Source organism: Manis pentadactyla, chromosome 3, assembly GCF_030020395.1.
Source record: "Manis pentadactyla isolate mManPen7 chromosome 3, mManPen7.hap1, whole genome shotgun sequence".
Taxonomy (NCBI): domain Eukaryota; kingdom Metazoa; phylum Chordata; class Mammalia; order Pholidota; family Manidae; genus Manis; species Manis pentadactyla.
Genome location: NC_080021.1, coordinates 197,241,946 through 197,261,144, shown reverse-complemented (window position 1 = coordinate 197,261,144; position 19,199 = coordinate 197,241,946). Strand labels below are relative to the sequence as shown.

Here is a 19,199-nt window from a genome sequence, read left to right as displayed (position 1 = left end):
AGGGATGCTGCTTAGAATCCCATGGTACTCCAGGTACTCTGCTAAGTCCTTTACAATATCTTAGAAAGTAGGCAGTAGTAGATGCATTTTATAGCTAGGGATCCCGAGGCTCAGAGAGGGCAAGCAACTTATGCAAAGCCACACAGCTAGTAAGAGTCAAAGATGGGCATTGAATCCAGGTTTGCTGACCCCAAAGCCCATGCTCTGACTTTCACAGTGCCCCATCCCTCTTCTCCTTCATATGATCATGGAATCATGCCAACTCCCACCCAAGGCATTCATTTCTGAAAGGAAATATTACACTGCTTTTTTCATGATCATTTGGCAATTGCACACAGTTCTTCAGGGAAACCAGGGAGCCCAGGATGAAAATCCTGCCCACGGATTATCTTAAATTGCTTGCATTTCCTGGAAGAATGCCTGGCACTGCCAACAACTCTGGTCTGGTTTCCAGCAGTAGATGGGGCCTTGTTCAGCCAGGAGGCTCTGAGAATCGATTGGCTGTGGTCTCCTGATGGCTGACGCCAACAGATGCTATGAATCAGAATTTGCCATCTGTCCATGACAGTCAGCTTTACAGAGGCCTCCAGAGCTACCCTGCCTGAAGAATCAGCCCCTTCCCCGTCAGGGTACTGCCATGGTGACTCCTAGGCACCAGTGGAATGCTAGCCTTCCAGTGGGAAAAGCTCAGCAGGCTTTGGGGCAGGGTGTGCTCAACCACAGAGCAGAAGACAAAGGGGAAGGGCCATTCTCCTTTCTGGAGACCAACCGCAGGGCCACCCCCAAAAGACATTAACTGGTAGGACAGGGATGAATATGCAGACTGGTCAGAGACAGTGGGGAAAACACCAGCTTTGACCTCATTTGAAAGAGCAGGGACATGGGGACCCTACAACCTGAGCACACTCTGTCACACCTGGAGCAGAAGCCACCCTGGGTTTGAGACTGGGAAACTGCATTCACGCCCTGGCCTTACCCCTTACCTTAGGCAAACACATACTCTCATTGTACTTCCGTGCCTACATCTATGAAATGGGAATAACGCCAGGTTACTCCAAAGAGTTCCAGTAAGGATTAAACAAGAAAACAAAGCAGAACACCTAGCATGGAACCTGATGCCTAATAGGCACACAAGTGCCAGTTCCATGGAACTTTACCTCTTACTCTATAGTGGAGTTACATCACTTATATCCAGCATTTTTTTTCTGATACAGTCTTGCGCCAGAAAAACACAAGAAATAAAATCCTGAACCAAATTAGCCCCCAATAAGAGGTATTTCTTTTGTATCAGTTGTGGTCTGTTTTGTAGGCAACAGTGAAATGCCCACCGAACACCCTTTCAGAGAATGATTCCGGCTCTGGTCACACACACCAGCTTGCTCGCCTCCTGTCCCTGACTCTCATCTGGTTTCTCTCTGGTGAGTAATATCTGCCTTGTCCTGCCTCCTCTGTTGCTATATGTACAGCCACAGAAAACAGTGCTAATGCCAAAGTATTCTAGCTCTTTCCCAGTGCCCTGGAGAAAAAATAAAAGGATTCCTTTCAAACTCAAGGGTCATTCATAATTGATGAGTCAACAGGATCCTGACATTCCTTGGACTTATGGTGTACCATCCAAGATTCCCGTGCTTGTATGCATATATAAAAATTTTCTAGAAACAGTTCTCCCATTACCTCAGACTTCTGTAAGTCAAACAAGTCATTTTAGGGCCCCTCACGATTCCTCTCCATTGGCTGAGATGAGCAGAATCCCCTTCAAGAGATTTCTAAAGTGCCTTCAGTTTGCTGTCTTGTTAAGGGTGTCAACTCTCCTCAAAAGGTAGTTTCTTGTGGGGATTCCAGTAGTCAAGGACACTGACTAATATGACAAAATTTTCAAGTAGATACCCAACAATATTGTTATTTGGTTTGCTCTGACTTGATATGAGGACTTTGGCAATATAGAGTCTACTTTTAAGCCATTCAGCTATAAGGTGCTCTTGGCCAGAGTGTCTGTAACTTTGACTTAAAAGAGTTAATCCTCTGGGGAAACTGGCCCAATCTAACTGTCTTACCATCACTACCACTCTCATTCCTGCGTGTAAGCACCATACCCTAAACAAGTTTGCAAAGCTGCCAGACTATCCATATTCCTTAGAATGGTGCTCATAGCCCCACCTAACCTGGGCCCAGCCTCTCTCTTCAGTCTCATCTCCAGCTTCTCCTCCCTCCCTGGACCTCATTCTGTAGCTGCATTGACTAATCAGGATAGAACAACTGCAGAAAAAAATGACCCCAAATCTCAGTTATCTAACCAATATGGAACCAATAGAGTCCAAAGAGTAGTCAGCTGGGACCCTGACCCCTAGGGATGTGGGAGATTTCAACATTTCACTGGCTGGACTTAGTCACATGATCCTGCCTACCTGTGGGGAAGCTGGGAAGTGTAGTCTAGCTACGTGTCTAGGAAGAAAAGGCAAAGGGGATTGGTGGGCGCACACATTGTCCCTGTCATTCACATCCAGTACTTTGGCATCACCAAATGGCTTTGTTTCATGCCCCTCTGAAGTTTGCAAGCACTGTACCCATGGCCTCATCCCTTTATTTCCCTTCCCGTGACTCAGGTCAATGCCATTGCAGCAATGAAAACTACTCAGCCTTCTCTAAAAGGTAACAGAATATCCTCTCTCTGCCACAGTTTGTGGCCTCTCTGCCCTTCCCACCAGCCCTCACACCACCACTGACCACCCTGAGGTGTACTACAGCCATCGGTGGGTGCCTCTACCTCCTGATGAGACTGTGAGCTCTGAAAGAGCAGGGACCGTGCTTATTCACATCTGTGTCCCCAGCATTGTGCCTGAGGCATGCTTGGCACTCTGCAAATATTAGCTAAGTGGTGGGACGAGCACAAAGCACATGGTTCACCCACAGTGCATGAAAGGGCGTCCACAATGATGGAGGCTCCATTTTGAGACCTCCTTAAAAAAACCTCAAAGAATAACTTTAGCAGAAGCCCCTGATAAAGTGTCTTGAAAAATAAGTGGAGGGAACCAAGCGTCACCGGGCTGAGAGAAGTATGCGTGAGGGGTCACTGGCCGGAGGGCCCAGAGGGCAACCTTGAGCAGATGGCAGAAGGACCGCAGAGCCTGAGGGGACGGGCAGCACCCAGTGGGAAGAGATAAAGTGCCAGCTGGAAGGCGGCAGGAGGAGCTGGTTCTGCAGAGGCTGTGGAAAGCCCCCCCACCCAGGGGAAGTGGGAAGGGTGCTGTGGCACACCCAGCGACAGGAGCATGGCAATATGAAGCCCACCCACAAACCCAGTGAGACAGAAACACTTCACGCAAGCCAGCTTCACCTTGATCCTGAACTTCCTCCTCCCAGAATGGAGGAAATTCAACCCAACATTTCTGCAGGACCCCTCCATTGCCTGAGCTGGTATTAGTGACTCCAGGTGCTTGCTTGGTACCAAAGCCTAATGGAGGCCCCTCTGCGGTTATGAATGGTTTGGCCTAAGCACATCCTCCTGGGAGCCCCCACCCAAGGTCTAGTCTGTATGCCCTTTTGGGCCTAACACCCTGAGGTATGCCAGTGGGTTCTCTGGATAGGGGAGCCCCTGTTTACTGCCAGCCTCTTGGGTGAACCACAAAGCTGTTCCCTCTGAGGCCCTGCCATACCTTTGGGGTGCTTCAGGGATCGGGCACAGTCCGTCTGCTCAAAGAATCCACAGAGGCATCCCTCTCTACCTATAGCCTGAGTGAACCTCTCTCTCATCCGGGACAGTCCTTCTCTCCCCAAACCTTACATCCCTTGGCCACACCAGAGGTTTACCTTCAACTGTCAGGGTGGGTATTGTCCACTGCAGTGAACTGTCTTAAAAAACTAAATTGAATTAATTGTAAAACTTTAAGTCAGAGGAGATTTTACACACAGACCCATAGCTGTTGGAAAGTTTGAAGATCTGGCATTGTTCAAGCCAGAAACATAGCTGACTGTTTGGGGCAGGTATCATTTTGCCACAACCCCTCCATCATGACTAATCATATTCACCCTCAGCCTGTGTCCCCTGTGTTTTGCTCTTACCTCCCTTACCTGAACCCTGCAGGAGTTTGCTTTTTCAACACTTAGCTTAGGCCACAAACTTCCAATCATGAAATTCCCACTACAACCTCTGAGATAAAGAAGCACAGACTTTCTACCTATTTGAATGGTTAAAAGTGAAAGAGAAAGGAAAAGAGGAAAACCCAGGGAGATAAAAACAAACTAATGTTTTGAATTACCTGCCTCAGAAGTATTATCTAAGATCATGCCATGGGTACAAAAACATCTCGCTTGACATCGAGGGAGTGAGAAAAACATTCAGGCACCACCACGCTCCCATTCTGACAAAAGGGCTGGCCCTCTAATAGCGCCTGGTTACTGCTCAGAGGAACTTTACAGGGCGTAGTCTTGGGGGTCTCAGTGTGTATAAATGGCTGGGACAGGGCCTGGCACACAGTGAGCAGTCAATGGGAGTCCACATTGTGTTAAGAATCAAAACATTATAACCTTATTCATTCTCACAATAACCCTGCATGACCAGCAGAGACATCCCTATGTTACAGGTAGAAAAACTGAGGTGTCCTGAGCCAATGTTAACCTGTCCAAGGTCCTTAAGCTTGGGAAGGGCAGAGGATTTAGTTGGGGAGTCTAGTTGGCAGTCTGTGTTATTTCCACTGAGTGAAAGAAACAAGGACTCCAATCAGTGTGGGGGCCCCAGGCATTTGAACGGGTGGGGGTTGGCTCCAGCCAGGGGCCCTCAGCTTCGGCAAAGGGAACACCCAGCAGGAGAAGCAGCTAGCCAGCAGTCTGGAGTGGCAGTTAAGAGCAGAGACTCCAGCTGGGGGGTTGGGTTTAAACCCTTGTTCTGCCTCTTTCTACCTGTGTGATGTGGAGCAAGTTACTTAACCTCCACGTGCCTCAGTTTCCCCTTGACACTTTCCCTGTCTGTGAAGTGGGGATAGGAAGAGTACCATCCTGATAGAGTTGCTAAGTGTTTCAAAGGAATTGTAATTTGCAACACGCTCGGTCGGTACAATGCCCAGTCGTAGTAAGTGCTGTACAAGTGATTGACAACTGTGTGTCCTCGTGTCACCCAGGCAAGGCCACGCCTCACCCCTGGGCAGTGCCACTCAGCGCGATTTCAGTGCCCTCCTGCAGGTCTTGGGACAGAGGTCTCTGGAGAGTCTCCCTCTGCAGGCTGCTCTGATGTGGCCGGGGCTCCCCCTCCTCATGCCCTCCTGTATTCTTCTCCGCGCTCTGAGACGCTGAGCCACCAAGGGCAGACCCAAAGCAGGGGCCGATCTCCGATACTAATGCTAATGCAACGTTCAGTTCCAACGACTCCCTTTCAGCTTGTGCGGAGCAGGGCTATCTTAGCAAAGGAGAAGTACCAGCAGGGTGTTTGAAGTGTGCTAGATTCAGCAGCCAGAGAGACAGTGGCAGAGGCTGGTGGTGGGGCGGGGAGAAGTACAGCACTTCATAGGTGAGACAGAGATGGGGCATCCACGCAGGCATCTGAGGGCTGAGGGAATGGATTTGCAGCAGGAGAACACATGGCAGAGTGATGGCAGGCATGATCAGGGAGCACAGCCTTCTGAACGCAGACCAGCTTCTATGGGAACAAAAGATACTCGGCAGACCTAGCCAAGTGGGGCTGCAGGAGCTAACTTAAAGGGACAAGAGGGTTATGGAGGGCCCTCTCTGCCCATCCGCAAATCTTCCCGTCTACCCAGGTACTCCAGTGAGCTGGACTTTAGAGCATAATCTTAGGCAACAAGTTCATGAATATTTGAGACTCAGATCTTCCATGTGCTGGCCATGTGACCTCGAGCGGGCAGTCCTACTTCATAGGGTCGCTGTACAGATTCAGTCAATTAATCTAAAATAAGCTCTTGACAGCACAAAGAGTTACACAAGAACTATTCTCACATCACCGGGTGGAGATGACCAAATAGTTCCATTTTACAGGCGACAAAACTCAGCAACCATGGGACAGACGTTGTCTCCTTGGCAAAGTCTCCTGCCCGTCTGGACCACAGTGAATCCACGGCCCCGAGGAAGGAGAAACAAGAGCAAGAACTGAGCTTATCTACAACCCACGTGTGTTTTCACTCCCTCTCTCCAGCTGCTCTTATCTGTCCACCATGCTGGAGTCCTGCTTGCAGACAGAAGCGCCATGGAGAAAGACTTTGATCTGCCTCCTGCAAATCCTCTGCACTCAGTAATTCTTGCTGCATCTCAAGAGGTTACATGTTGTTCTCCCATTTTTCCAGATGGAGAAACTGAGATGAGAGGGTGAGCCTGAGACCACCCAGGAAGCAAAGCCCACAGCTTCCAGGGAGGGGACACGGATTCCAGATGGAGGGGCCTCCTCACAAGCTCATCTGCCATCCGTCCCCGACTCAGGCCTCCTACAACAGATGCCACTGCCTGAGCAATGAGCAAATGGGCACTTCCACTGACCATCGTGAGCGGCGTGGACACTATTTCAGAGGAGCTGCTGGGGGCCCTTCTTGGCCAATTCAGACTATAATCTGTGGAGCTACATCAGGTAAGCCTGAAGTTTAGACTAGGAATGCCCGGGAAGGGTGACGAGCTGAGGCCAGAAACGGCTTCTTTTTCTCTACCCAAGGAAAGATGTAGACCTTCCCACATGATGCTCCTTACTTGACAAGAGTGAACTTTCAAAATCCAAATCTAACCAAGCCACTCCTCTCCTTAAAATCACTGTGTGCTCCAGCCCACTCCAGTTACCATCAGGATTCCATCCAAGCAGCTCAGCCAGATGTCAGGAGCTGGCCGCTACTCTCCCTCCTCTCCTCCACACAAACACTGCGTTTCCACTGAGACAAACAGCTTGCCCGACCCCGAGCCCGCCAGGCTGCACAGTGACTCAGTCTTTTAGCTGTTGCTTTTGTCCATCTCAGGAAGCCATAGCCTCCTTTCACAACCAGAGAACACGTCCTCAAGGCTCAAGACTGATCCTTGTTCATCCCCTCCTCCCATGACACCATCCCTAACACACCACCCAACCACAGTCGTTACAGCCCAGTGACACCCACCTCCTGGCCCTCGATGCCCCCGCCTGCCACATCACACACAGGCATTTGACACTGTCACAGTTTCCTCATCTGCCTGTCTTCCCACCAGACTATGTATGAGCCAACAGGGTCAGAGAATGGGGCCGGCCAGACTCCAGTTCCCCAATATCAGCAGGGCCTGGCACTGGGCTCCACGTAGGGAGTCTGTTAAACAGTGGGGCCAATAGTGCTTTTCTCATGGGTAGATTGAGATCAAGGATATTTTCCTCTCTGCTGGACCTACAGGACATGTGTTGAGAGAGACAGAGGGAGAGAAGTAAGCAAAGTGCCTCGGATACAGTGGTCCTTCCATGTGGAATAGGATTCCTGATGTCTGGCACAAACTGCTGGGTAAGGAGCAGAAGTGACTCGATTTAAAGCACTGTCCAAAATGACTTCTTTTTCAGGTCTGCTCCCACACCCACCTCATAACCCATCCTTCATCAAGTCCTGTGGGGTCCACTGATGAAATACGTTTGAGCCCAAATGCTTCTCATTATTTCCAGCGCTGTCACACTGGTCCAGGCCACCAACGTCTTTCACAAGGCTTGTGGCTGGTGCCACGCAATTGTTCTCCCTGCTCGCGACTCGGCCCCTGCAGCCCGTTCTGCACCCAGCAGCCAGAGGGTGGTTTTTTACAAACTGAAAATCAAATGTTCTCCTCCTGCTCAAAACCTTCCAGTGGCTTCCACTCCCACATGGGATAAAATCCAAAGTCTTTCCCATGGCCTGCAAGGCCCACATAGTGGGTCTCCGGCCCCCAATTGGAGCCCAAGTCCTCAGTCTCTCCCTCTCTCCCTCTGCTCCAGACACACTGGCCTCCTTGACATCCAAGACATGCCCAAATCATTCCTGCCTTGGCTGCTTTGTGATGGCTCTCCTCTCTGCCCAGAATGTTCTCCCCCAGAGTCCAGTGCCCCCTACTTCTCAGGAGTCAACACTCCTCGAGTTCCACCCCCTCGCAGCAGGGGCTCCTGGTCGCCCTGTCTGAAACAGCATGCCCCCACCCCTCCAGGCCCCGCCTCTGTTTCCTTCCGAGCAGGTATCCTCACCTCACCTGAAAGTGTATTGTATGTTGGCTTTTCACATTACTGGTCACGCTCGCACTCGAACGACAACTCCATGAGAGGCAGTGGCTCAGTCATCGTTTTACTGCTGAAGTTCTAGTCTGTAGACTAGTGCTTAGAATGCAGTAGGCACTCAATAAATATTTGTTGAATGAATGAACAAAGAGAAATATAAGAAAATGAATGTGATGTATATTTCTGGACAAAATTCTGAACCCAAACCGTACTCACTAACTGGATGAGGTTTAATAAATGACATTATTCTCTGAGACTTAGCTGTCATGCAGGGATATACTGGGGATAAGGAAAGGTTCTGGGGTATAGTTATATAGGGGCACAGGAAGTATCCTGTAGTGTTGGAACTGTTATATATCTTGAAAACTGTGGTAGATACACAAACTACACATGTGATAGTCACATAGAACCAAATACACAAATAGATACAAGTAAAACTGGAGAAATGGGAACACAATCAGTAGATAGTATCAATGTCAAAGATATGATTGACATTATGTTAATGATATCAAACTATACATCTGCAAGATGATCCTATTTGGGGAAACTGAGTACCCTGGTTCTCTCTCTTTTTTTTTACAACTATGTCTGAATATACAGTCATCTCAAAAATTTCAATTAAATATTAAGTTAATTTAGTTAATTAGGGGGTGGGCTGTGCATTGAAGCACTCAGCTCACAGCCTCGGCATACAGAATTTACTCAATACTTATTGAGTAATACTTATTGAGTAATACCACCTCCTAAATACTTATTTTACCTTCGATTGGCATTTTCCATGTTTGATTACTGCAAGTGGCTTATGTCTAGCTCTTAGTCTCAGCCCAAAGCCCTGACTGAGGTATATAGCTTCAGGCTCCACCTTGCCCTGGTGGAACATTTCTCATAAAGATGCACGTTTCACCAGCAGGCATGTTGTTGTGTGTGTGTGTGTGTGTGTGTGTGTGTGTGAGAGAGAGAGAGAGAGAGAGAGAGAGAGAGAGCTTGAGAGGTACATTGAATTAGGTGGGGAGTTAGCGACTGGTACCTGCTGAACAATTTGTGACCCCTGTGCATCCCTGTGTCTTTCCCTAACCATTGCCAAATTGTCCCAGATTTTCTGCCTTGCTGTGGGAATCTTGGTACAGAATCCACCATGGTTAGCCAGGCCCTGCTTTCCTACAAAGCCCTGACATATTTCTCCTCCAGGAACAAATGACTCCCTTGTCCCCAACGCAGTCTGGAGCCCCACACCCAGAGTCTTGACCTACCCACCGAAACCCAAGATGCTTGAATGTGGGTGCTGCATCCTTCCTAGGAAGCTTGGGTGAAGTCTGCATGGACCTGTTTCCTTTTTACTCACATTTGGTTGGACACTGATTCTGGGAAGTGCTCTAGTCCACAGTGTAGGCCACTTACACAGCTGGTGAGCTCCCGCCCTCCGGTTCTGTTTCTACCTCTTCCCACAGCCCTTGACTGAGATTCCAACATGCCCTGAGGTTAAATTCCCAAAGGTGTCTCCAGTGCTGACTGTGAGTCAGGCTACCTGATAAATGTTTGGCGTTCAGAGAACAATAAGACGCATTTCCCTCCCTTGAGGCTCATATGGGCTCATGCAGAAGAGGGAGGAGAAAACAGATGATTCCAAAAGCTGGATATGGAGGTCTAAGAAGATGCTATGAGGGGATGGGAGGGGGAAGGAGAGCCTATGCCTCACTAGAGATGTCAGGGAAGGGGTCTCAGAGCTGAGATAGACATGCAAGGACTAGGCAAGGTGGGCTGAGGAAGGGCTTTTTAAGGAAAGAGATCAACAAGGGCAAAGACCTGGGTCTGCATATCTCTTTCTGGAAAAACCAGGATGTTGATACGGCTGGAGTATGACCTGCAAAGGATTAAGAGTCCAGAGATGACGCTGAAAGACAGGCAAAAGCCAGATCATGGACAACCTAGGTTGTCTTTATCAGGAGCTTAGCTTTATAATTTGAAAACCAATGAGGAAGAGGAGTTAATAGGTGACTCTTAGATTAAAAAAAAAAAAAGGTGGACACAGGTTATCTGGACATGTTAGTAAATCAGTGTATGTGATCCCATAAACAGCTGAATTTTACCTGGGTGCTGATTAACATGGGTCACATGACTTCCCACAAACTCCACATGCTCCTGGGAGGATATTACTTAACAGAACAGCTCTTCCGAGTTGCTGGAACATAAAAAGGTACGCGCTACAGGTGAATCTCTATGCTCCTTTACTGAACTTCCACAAAGAGAGCAACAGAGTGACTCATGGTTAAAGTGCCTCTGCCATGGAGCACTTTCTTGAGATTGCCCTCATCGCCAAGAAAAAGCCATATCCTCATGGCATTCGGCCAGTATATCCAGGCATCTGTTCAGCAGATGCTTTTCGCTCAGACTGGATACACTTGGCTTCATTACTTCCTGGTTCATATGTGTAGAGGAGAGAACACACTACAGACCTTGGCTTGGGTACATCTGTGTTCACATCCCAGGACTACCGCTCACTAACTGTCCCATCAGGGGTGAGGGACTCCCAAGCCTCACTGTCTCTATCTATAACCCAGAAATAATCATCCTTGCTTCAGAGTGTTGTTAAATAATGTAAAGCAAGGAAAGCGCCTACAAACTAAGAGATTCTCAAAGAAAAAGATAAATGTTATTATTGTTGGAGGTCAAGTCCTGTTTTCAGCCTAGATCTGGAGAGTGAAGCACGGTGGACCTCAGCCGGCCAAGCTTTCTCCCAGCCATGTGGCTATACATCACGCCAGGCATGCGATGGCTCAGCCAAGGAGAAGCTGGCAAGTGGCTGCTCTTCCTGGCAGCATCTGCCTTCCTCTGGCTCTTCGGCTCACCATTCAGCTATGGGGATGACGGCCCATCTGCTGGATGACACTTTTATCACTGCCAAGGAACTTGCCAAAGGACCTGAGAATGGAGGACGGAAGGGCAATTCTGGAAAAATATTTGCACAAATCCACTTAAAAACCCAAAGTTCCAATCCTGTCACTTCAATGAAGGACAGAAGCAAATATCTCCCTCATCCATTACAAATGGACTCAACCCAGCAAGAAAAAGCAGGGAAAGGAAATTAGTAGCTATGCTACTATATGTCCACGTAGCCCAAGTAATCCTGGGCAGGGATTGACTAAACAGCATTAAGCTCCCAGTTAATTTTATGTCCTGGTGTCAGGGATTGTTAAATGCCTTACTCAGGAGGTGTACTAGGACTATTGAGGTATTTCACTCAGACCTTAAGCAGGGAATGATTCTTCCTGCCATTGGGACTCCGATGCTCTTCACAGGGTCCCAGCAGAGCACCGTCACCCTGAAGCAGGACAGATTCTTCCAGAGAGACTGTAGGCTAGAGTGTTTAACTTAGTTCCCCACACCCATTGTCAGCAAGCAGAAGACAAAGGCAGCTTTTAGAGAGAAAAAGAGAGGGGAAATTCAGCTTCCATAGAAATCAAGTAACAAAAAAGAAGTACTTTCAGATTCAACTTTGAGTAAATCTGTAAGTAAAGATGAACTGTCTCTGGTTAGTGGCAGAATCCGAAGGAAGAAACAGGGTCTCAGTATCCACCACCTGGGATAAGATAGTGTGGAACACACCAGAGGACCCCTGGGACGGGAAGAGTCAGCTCGGGATCCAAACTGACCCCTCACCCACACTGAGTGAGCTCCAGTTCTTGGAGGATGCAGAGGAAACCTAGCATTAGTGCCTAGTCATCTTCAGCATTATTATTATTATTGCTATTTTTGTCGTCATTATCATTACAGAGTATGTACTCAGCCACCAAGTCATTCTCACCAAATTTTCTGCCACCTTCATGTAGTCAGAAGTCCAAGAACTATTCTAGGTATTGGTATGAAAAGATTCCTAGCTTAGAAAGATCTTACCTATTATAATCAAGATTCTGGTGCTCAGGTGGATAAAGGCAAATAAGCAGTCCTCCTAGAGACACGAGCCATATGCATGCTTATTTCTCTGTAGGCGTGTTGCATGTTACACCACGACCATGCTTATTAGCCTTTTCAATTGAGACAGATATGGAGGCACACTGCTCAGATCTCCCTTCAAAAAAGACTTTGCCATTCAACTGCAAGGAGAGAAGGTGGCTGATAGTTTGGGCCATACACTTCCGGGCTGTACCTCAGCTTTCAAGCCAAGGCCATGTTCTTTCAGGGTATCAAAGGTTTCCAGAGTACCGGTGCCTGGGTGTGATGTGCCACTTCTGTCTGACTCCTTTAGCAGGTAATCTTTGCTCCAGAGCCACCAGATTGGTTGGTGAAGGCTCAGTGAGGGCTGAAATCACAGTCTGAGGCTCTTCCTGGCTGGCTGTCCCCTCTTGCCTTTCATGGATATCAGATCTACGTCATGGTCTGAAGGCTCTTTCTGCCCAATTCTGCTTTCTCCCCCATTATCTGTTATAATACCACCTCTCCATCAATAAACTGCTTATACTCCTAACTCCATGTCAGCTTGTTGAACATATTACTATCACCTTGCAAAGTAAGTGGCAATGTCCTTATTTTACAAATCAGGAGATTGAGGGTCAGAGAGTAGCTGGGAGAGCTGTCATTCAAGCCCAGGCATGCTTGACTTGGGAGAAAAGAATTGGGAGGCTACATTTCCTGTTTAAATTGTCAGTAGGAAGGCAAGTGTTGCTAGCGTCACCCTTGTCTGAGCAAAGAGAAGACAAGAAACCAAAGTGCCATACGGTTTCCTCTGCTCCTTGGAGATCTGCCTGGGCAAAGGGGAGTTCTGTGCAGAGCTCTGGCCCCTTCGGCTTTTCACAGGGGGCTGCTGCCATCACAAGGAGGAATTTCTGTGCATGAACCCTTTTGGCAATCTGGTGACACCAACATACCCCAGAGCAGTATTTTTGAATTTATAAAATGAAATATGTAAGATTGACAAGGAAACCAAGTATATTAAAATGAAGCTATTAAAACAATTTTTAAATCTGTAATATGGTAAAATAGGTGTTTCTGTTTTAATGCATTAAGTAACAAGATCTAGAGCATATCTTGTAAGTACCATACTTTTGAAATGGGTTTGAGCCTAAAAGATATTTAAGAGATACAACAAGTCATGTGATATGAAACACACATGATTTATATTGGTGACAAAGTCACAGGCCAGGCTAATAGTGGTGATGTCTGTCTTACATGCATCATTTCAGTTAGGAATTAGTGAAGGTAATAAAGATGTAATTTATTCCCATGGAAGCTCGTGAACCATAGAATAAGACGCCCTAGATTCTGGTAACACCTAACAAACCATGCAGCAGATTCTAAGTTACTCAGAATTTGTAATCATTCCCAATCATACACACAGGCAGTATGTAGACCCTTAGAGAGGGAGCCATTAAAGGATCCCTAGGAATAAGTTATAGCAAGTGACTTTATTTGTGTTGTGATAGGATAAGAGGCGACTAGATGAGAGAGCCCTGTATGTAACTACATTGTGTCTGAAACGCCCTTGACCCAAACTCTCATGGCATCTCTCAGCTAAGGTAAAGAGATGTAAGCTGGACAGCAGGGAAGTTGGTTGACTTCTTAGCCAGCTCAGCCACGATCTCCAAAGGGTCAAAGCCAAGCTGGAGAGCATGTTCCCATCACATCCTGGAGGACACAGCCCTCAGCCTGGGCTGCTCCAACAGTTTTTTGCAGCGACTTGGATGAGGACCCAGAAAACCAGCTGAGCCAATTCTCAAAAGACATGAAGCCAGGAGGCTTGGTAAATACTCTGGCTAGCAGAGTTAAAATCTTAAGTGATTCTAGGGAGCCAGGAAAAAAAAAGGGACAAAAATTTCCCAAGAAGGAATTTAATAAGGATGGACGCAAAGTCAGACGTTGAAATTCACAAGTATGATTGCAGATGCAAAGGATAGGGACAGGGGACAGAGTTTACAAGCAGTACAGGTGGTGCTAAAGACCTGAGGATTTTATGTCAGTCTCAGATGTGAGCCTGGCTGCCCTCGTCTGAAGGCTGTTGTCCAGAGTATGGGAAGTGAGACTCCCACCGCTAAGCTGGATGGCCCAGATCCAGCGGTGGGATGCATGGGGGAGGGGGGTGCTACACTAGAAGTCATACTCTAAAGATTTGTAATATGCAGGATTGCACCCGGAGGAGAACTGAAGGACCCAAACTCTGTGACACACGAGTAGTGGCTTAAGCCACCAACAGCATTTGGTCTGATAAAGAGCACTTTTAGAAGGAAGGGGCCAGGGAACTAAGATCATTTTTCTCAAAGGCCATTATGTAGGACCAGGGTCAGCAAAAATTTTCCGTAAAGGGCCAGATGAGTAAATATTTTCTGCTTTGCAGACCTGCGGCACATCTGACTTTGGTCACAGCTACACTCTGTCATTGTATGCAAAAGGTGCTGTAAACAATACATAAACAAATGAGTGTGGCTGTGTTCCAATAAACCTTCCCTTACAAAAACTGGTATAGTGCCAGATTTGGCCTGCAGGACACAGTTTGCTGACCCCTGAGGAAGGAGGAAAATACCATTAACTTAGTTTCTATGCCAAACATCTGCAAGGTCTGTCATTGATCCCTCATAAAACTCCTTCAAGAGAGGTGCTGGCTCCCCATTTCCAGACAGGATAACTGAGACTCCATATATTCCTATGCTTGTATACTTCCTACATGCATTAAGAAAAAATGCCCGACATCTTGCTACACTGATGGACGGTGACTGCATTAGGGTATGGATGGGGACTTGATGGTATGTAGTAACCACATTGTTTTTTCATGTGAAACCTTCATAAGAGTGTATATCAATAATACCTTAATTAAAAAATTGTTTAAAAAATCTATTAAAAAGCTATAAAAAAAAAAACAGAAAAGAAAAAAAGAAAAAATGCCCGAAACCACACCAGTATCATGTGATAACCCTAGGATTTTAACAAGGTCCCATCACAGCACCCCCCTGAGAAGGTGGGGAGGAGGTCACGTCGGGCCTGATTCACCCCCCGAGCAATAGCAAACTGTCCATCTGTAAGGACCACCAAGTGCTAGAAGCTTCCTGAGAAACACCGTGATTCCAGCCACAGGAGAAGACCTGGGTCACTGGGTTGGAGCTGTGAGGAGTGACCTGTGGTGCCCCCTCTTTATGGGAACAAACCAGCCAAGGGTTTTTCTCATTGTTTTAAGTATTTTTAGAAATTAGATGATTCATTAGCCACAGAGATATTTTCCACAGCACCCCTTACCACAGGGCTTCCTGCCAAGAACAAGTTCAGAGGCTAGGGTCTCTGAAAAGCTGTATCATCAGCGTTAGAGCCGTGCAGCAACATCTCCTCCCTGTCCAGGGACACCTGCTTTTTCCTTCTCCCCTCGCCCGTGCCCTCACAATATAGCCCTTGGGAGCCTCCTGTAGCTCTGCAGCCCGCCACTGCCACGCCTGTTTCTCAGGAGGACCATGCCTGCAGCACAAGCTACGTTGCCTGCCTCTGCCTCCTGAAGCCGAGTGCCTGATGTACAGACTCACTCAGGACAACTCTGCTTAATTAAACTTCGCTTACGTGTGTCTCAACCAAATGCATTCACCTACACTTCCCATGTGGCTTCCATGGCCACCATTTAACAGATTATCCTCTGTCTCACAGATGGAAGAAACTGGGACTCCAACAAGTGCCTATGTGGAGGCAGGAAGCACCCATGGTGCTCTGGCAACCAGGCCCGCTCTCCCCAGGCTTCCGAAGGTCTGTGGCCTTCTTCCACCTCAGGCCAGGGGGAGTATTTACAAGGATCAGCATGTTGCCAGCCTGCACAGCTTTTCTTCGGTGATGACTGGGGGAGACTGATTTTTTTTTCTGTTTCACATCAATGTCTGAAGGCCACTTCTAGAGCAAACAGAGCAAACTCACTCTGTCGGCCAATCCTGGTCCAGACCCAACTCTGCTATTTCATTGCTAAAGTCACCTAGTAATAGGTGCAAGATGGAGCTCTGATTGATCAGCATCTTCAAAGTCCCAACACAGTAGGAAGAAGAAAGGAAGGTTCTGAAGTTAGACAGACCTGAGGTTAAATCCTGGCTCTGCCATCTATCAGTTATGTGACCCTAAGCAGATTGCTTCATCTCCCAGGGCCTTGATCTCCTCATCTGTAAAATGGGGTCAAGAATACCTGCTTTGAGATTAAGAGAAATAATGGGTCATAGAAAGCATCTGTAGAATGTTTATATAGATGAGATAAATAGGTGATAGACTGGTAGATAATTACTACTACCAATGATGGCAGATGATAGATAGAAGCATGTAATATTAAGCTTATTTTATAACTTGAGAAATTGATTATTAAGAGCTTAGGAAAAAGATGAGCAATGATATCCTCATAAACACTGATCCTCTTTATTGGTAAGGGACCTAACACAGAGAGATATTAGATAACTTGCCTAATGACACCCAGTGAATAATTGACCCAGTCTCATCCTATATCCTGCACTTAGATAGTGCCTAGCATTCACTAGGCACTCAGTGAGCATTTGTAGGCTAATTAACTGAAGGAATGATAGAATGTGGCCTAAAAACCCAGCAGCATACAGTTCTCAGGTCTTCCTTAGGCACGGCCACTCTCGTCTCATTTTAGTGGGATCAACGGTCCTACATGAGTTTTAGTGACTCCAGTGGGAATTTTCCCCATAGCCCCGAGAATTAACTGAACTTGTTGTCCATAACTCTCAAATAAAAGGGGCTGGAGCTCAAGAACACAGAAAGTTTAACTGTCCCAAACTAATGTTTATGACTATTCTGAAACAAGTAAGGTCAAGTTCTCTTGCCCTGAGAATATTACAGAAATATTCCACTTAGTGATATGCAACACAGCATCACTTCTCATGTTTTAATGTTATAGAACTAGGTTGAGTTTTACATAGAAAACCTTGATAGTATAATGGAAAGACACAGCATTGGGAGACATGGTTCAAATCTCAGTCCCTGTGAGCTCTAGGCAGAAACCTTAGCTTCTCTGCCTCTGTTCCTTAACGTAGAAAATGGAAAAATAATACTTGTTCCGCTCCATTTTAATAGGGAGGATTAAGTGGGATCATATATGTTAAGTGCCTATCTTGATGCTTAGCACAAAGAAAGTAAATAATAAATATTTATCCATTTGATGGAATGTACATGTGGTGTCTGCATACTACAAGTGCATTAATAAGATGCTATCCATTCAGTTCAATCCTAACATTTTATCCAGGTCCCTAGAAGGCAACTCTTTAAGTGTTTATTCACATAATGGCATACCTACCCCATGAGTGGCATAGTGGCTGCTTAATGAATGTTCATTCATTCAGTGGAATTCTAGCACAGTGCATAGCACTTAGTCAACATTCAATAAATGTTGGTTAAATCCAAGTAAGGAAAATGGAACTTTATTCATTTAATGAGATTTTGTAATCCCATAAATATTGTATATTGTTGCCAGTGCTCTGCAAAGTGAGTCAACCATTGCTGAAATGTCCTCAGCTTGTGCTGGTTCACAAACCATTGTAAACTATTTCCCAAACATCCAGCATTCCATGGATATGCCCTAATAACACTGGTAATACTAAACACCCCCTGGACTCTAAACAAGGGGCAGGAGCACGCACTATATGAATTAATCTAGAAGTCAATAAAGGATCTGTCCTCACAGAGACAAATGCAACTGCACAGTCCTGCCTACGCTTGCCCAGAGATCAGCTTGACAACTGTTCTGACAAGTCGGAGAGACACTGGACCCTAAGGAAAAATTCCAAGTATAGGTAGAGACTGTCAGGAATTAGAAATGCATATATATGCAAAACGTGTGCATGTCTGAAAGTGTGTGCATATATAAAAATCTTCTTTCAAAGGGTTAGTTTTTGAAACTTTTGCTTCACTTAAGTACTTTGCAACAATGAAGCAGTTCCCTTGGGAAAAGGGGGAGTGGCTCTTAATGGCATGGTCTCTCCTGTTAGAGACCACATTCTTAGAATGACTAGCAGGAAAAGACTTTAAGAAAGGAGAGAGAGATGGCTTCAGCAGGCATGGCGTACCCAGTAAATCACAAGTCTAGGAGGGAGAGAGAAGTTCTATATGACTCCTTTGCAGAGCAGGTGAGTGACCCTGGAGTTCAGTTCTGAAGAATATGCTTGTGTTCTCTAGGCAGGACAGGTGGAGGAAGAGCATTCCGGGTCTAAAAGGGGAAGCACCATGTAAGTACCAGCAAGGACTTCAGTATGGCTGGGGATCAAGTGTGTAGGGCCAAGGGGTTCATAGTGGCAAGTGATGCTGGATATGTGGGTCATGCTGAGGGATCTAGAGGCCATGGTTCATGGCCTGTGAGGAGTACTACACTTGTACCTGTTCTATAATTTATTTCCATCCACTTTATTCTAGACTTGGTTGTTTATTATGGTTTTTCCCCCTCTACTTCCTTCTTCAAGTCTGGAAATCCTTGACACCAGGATGTACGTGTATATTACCTTTATTCATGTGTACAAGTCTGGCTCAGCATTTTACCAAGAATAAGCACAAGAGAAGTTGCAAAATAAATAAAAAGCAACAATACTCTTCCTAAAGCTACTATCTGTCATCCACTATCTAACCCTCCTTTATATACAAAGTCAGTGCGCCAGTCAGGAGTTAGTACAGGAAGAGACACCTCCACATACTTTAAACAGAAGGGCATTTAACACAGGGAGCGAGGGGCTTATATAATCCTTGAAGGGTGAGCGGAGCTGCTCTAAGGGGCTACTGGCTCAAGTGCACACCTCCCCAGCTAAGATTCAGAAGTCAGTGTGCCCCTGCTGCGGACTTAAACTGCCAATGCCTCTCATTCTCAAAAAGCCAGTGACGTTGCACACCATAAATCTGAGCCAATCCACAGAAATGCATGTGTCTATGACCTTGCTTGCTGCAATAATGACAACAGGACTATGGCTTCCAATTCACTTCCAGTCTCCAAGCCTCCTGTAATTTCATCTCACTGGTGGAACTTAACTTGCTCCCACAACCCCAACTGCAAGGGAGTCAGGGAAATGTAGTTTTT

At 46.6% G+C, this 19,199-nt stretch overlaps 1 long non-coding RNA gene across 2 annotated transcripts in view; it reads right to left on the bottom strand.

Annotated features, from left to right (window-relative positions):
* Nucleotides 1-16,211, bottom strand: part of LOC118921484 (uncharacterized) — a 70,037-nt gene extending 53,826 nt beyond the window's left edge. For both annotated transcript variants that reach the window (XR_008996586.1, XR_008996585.1), the window contains exon 1: nt 15,739-16,211. This is a non-coding gene — a long non-coding RNA (uncharacterized LOC118921484). The remainder of the gene's footprint in view (nt 1-15,738) is intronic.
* Nucleotides 16,212-19,199: the final 2,988 nt, after the last annotated feature.